Source organism: Varroa destructor, unplaced genomic scaffold, assembly GCF_002443255.2.
Source record: "Varroa destructor unplaced genomic scaffold, Vdes_3.0 BEIS01000003.1, whole genome shotgun sequence".
In the NCBI taxonomy this organism is placed as follows: Eukaryota; Metazoa; Arthropoda; class Arachnida; order Mesostigmata; family Varroidae; genus Varroa; species Varroa destructor.
The window spans coordinates 1,924,836-1,927,969 of NW_019211456.1; positions in this window are offsets into that span (position 1 = coordinate 1,924,836).

Consider the following 3,134-nt stretch of genomic DNA (forward strand, 5'->3'; position numbering starts at 1 on the left):
TGGTCATGTTAATGAAAAATCATTACTCTAAAAGTTTTTTTTTTTTTTTTTTAATTATGTGATTCAGTTCCACTAGCTATAATTATTAATCGTGGTTTAAGCCTTAACTTTTTTCTAAAATAAGGTATGGGACTTCTGTTTATAAGTAATCAAATGAGAGTCTGTATATATCAGTCTACTCGTTGTCTGACACGGCCCACTTCTCAATTGTTTGTTCACAATGAACAAAAAGTGTAGCTTTAATGGCCAAGTAAATTGTAAGGAATTACATCGCCGTTTGTCATGTTTGCTTGTCTCTGATCGGTAACGTGTTTGTTTATTGAATTTGGGGACAAGTAGCGGTTGGGTTCAAAATCGGGTCTGCTCGCGCTGGGAGCCAGCCGTTTGAAACAATACCTAACGGTTTTAGTAGCAGACATAAGACAGGAAAAACATATCTATGTCGTATTATAGGCAAAAACATTCCTCGTTAAAAACAACGAAGCTCATTAAAGCGGTGAACACCTCGAGTAATGTAGTGAGAAAACATTTTACGTTCTACGAAGCAAGACAAACATAACTCCATTGCCGGCTAGGAACGAACCTTTTCGGCGTAGCTAGGTAAAATAGTTGGAAGACTGCGTAAATTCATGAAGCAAATATATTTCTGGAGTTTACTTATCTCGAAAATATATTACTAAATCAAATAAATAACCGAGCTATAATGATACTTTAACTTTACTTTCTTCATATATAAAATTGTAACATATTAACTAATTCGAGCTAAATTTAATTATTTTTTTTTAAAAGTTTAGAAGTTTTTAGAAGAATATAAAATGGCGCGCAGGGCACGATTAGGGAGTAACTTCCAAGACGAGAAGCTGAAACATAATACACGCTCAATTGCTGAGTGGTTGTGGTAGGTAAGGTCGTAAATGCGATGTTTCCAAATAGGTAAAGGAATTACAAAGGCATTATTTAGCAAAGATTGCGTCTGTTTAAAGACAACAGCAGGCCCGAAACCAAAGGACCAGCCTTTGGGTTGAATCGATCTGCTAGCTGGAAACTGACTTAGATGTAATATATCTTCTATATGTAGACGCAGAACTGACATCTGAAAAGTCCGCAAGAACGTTCAACAGGTGACAAAAATATAAACCTTGGATTCCGCTGCGTATGCCGTATGGCCGATTACAAGAATTGCCGTTTCCGTGTTTTGCCCTGTTCTTTGAACTGATAGTGCACATCTTCCTATTAGGCTGGAGTCGGTAAACACGACTTTTCTACAAGACATAGCAAACTTTCTCTATGGCCTGCTTCCCTCTTTTCTTTTAACCTAGATCATAGCGCTTATAACTTAGACATTAGGTTCATTAGAGTAATTACAACTGACTTTATTAAGGAATCCCAGATTGCGGTAATTCGTTTTCAAAGACTCTGTGGAAATGTACAAAGCAGTGTCCTTAATTGCTAACTATATTAGGTCGGTTCAAAGCAAATAGTCATTTTCTGCTTAACAGAAACATCTGGCAATAAATTTGTCACCCTACGATCTATGTACTTGGCCTGTGTTGTGCCCCGTATCCAAAAGAAGACGCCATTTTACGTTACTCGTAAGAATTGTTCAAGAACCTGTTATTGCTCAGAAAAACGAAATATTGAAAGACGATAAGCAACTATGTCCCTTTTTACTTTTCGTTTAGTTTATAACAGTACAGGCTCCTAATTGCTAATAAAATTTTATAGATTTGAGACGGTTAACGATAGTTGGATGTCTGTGACCTATCTTATCGGACAGTTAATGAGTCCCCTCCTGTGCCAGATCCTCATTCATCCGGAATTGACAGGAACGATGAAACGTATCGAGGTCGAAAATGCTATCTTTGAACTAAGCAAATCACCTTCAACTAACCTACTATGATCTAAATTCTGTAAGAGTTCTCCAACTCCAGTAGAGATGTCCAAGACATTTATCGTTTAGCAGGAAAATTGTTTCTTGGAGTCTGAGTTAAAAAAAGATCTTGTTCGCCATTCAGCAGAGGATACCATACACTAGTAACTAATATATGGAGAGGTAATTACGATGTAAAACCGAACTAGCATAGAATTTTCAGAAAGCAGACTCATAGCGACACTGTTTTCTATTTTTTCTTTATACTATCAGTGTGAAATAGGATTCAGTTATAAATTTTGTGCTAATGTCATATTGATCGCTATCCATAGCCACGTAACGTACGTCAAGCTGCGTATGCGATGCATGCGGTCGACGATCGTTTAAAGTCCTTTATACAGCATTCAAACTGATGATTAGGTACGCACACGGAGACAATTTGCATCTTTAAAGGCTAGTAGATGTGAAGGAATAGGAAAGGACCTCAGCTGCAAGTGTCGCCCACGCCCCCCAAGATAACACCATCATTGCCATACTTTATCATTCTTTATGAAAAGAACTACATACATTGTGACGTCAATCAGCTGTAGGCCTAAAGAAACGTAGTTTATTCAGAGCTATAACAACAGCTTACCAGCAACAACAAAGGAGCCAAATGTGTGTCTTCACGAACATGCTTAGGCATGCAAGACGCTAAGGTAGAGGCGAGATAATGATGGCTAGGAATTAAGCTGGGAAGAGACACGTAAAGCCAAGCATGTTCTAATAGTTTGTACACACTTTGATCAATTTTGTCCAAGGGAGCGTGACTGTACACTCATTTTCACTGTTGGACAAGAAATGACCAAACATAACCCTCCACCTTCTCTCTGACTCTCATTGTACTCGCGTCGTACCTGGAAATGGAGGAATTATGCACAGGTATTTCTGCTCGTTTATCTTCTTTCATATTAATGGCTAAAATTTCGAAAATATTCAGGGGGCGCAGACATCAGTTGCCTTCAGTGTTCAAGAGAGTCGTATTCATTGAGCTTAATGTTAAACATGAGCTTTGGATCGTACTCTTGAATTTATTATTAAGCCTGGCGGGAACTTTGCTATCAGCGTTAGAATTGAGCGAAGAAGTTGTCCAATGGATGACCAGTTCACGGCATTTCAGATTCCTCATTAGGATTTTAGACCGAGTAAAGCTTTCGCTATAATATAACGAGTTATGAAAATTCTATAAAACCATTCAAATGTATAGATGGTCCGTACTGAATCG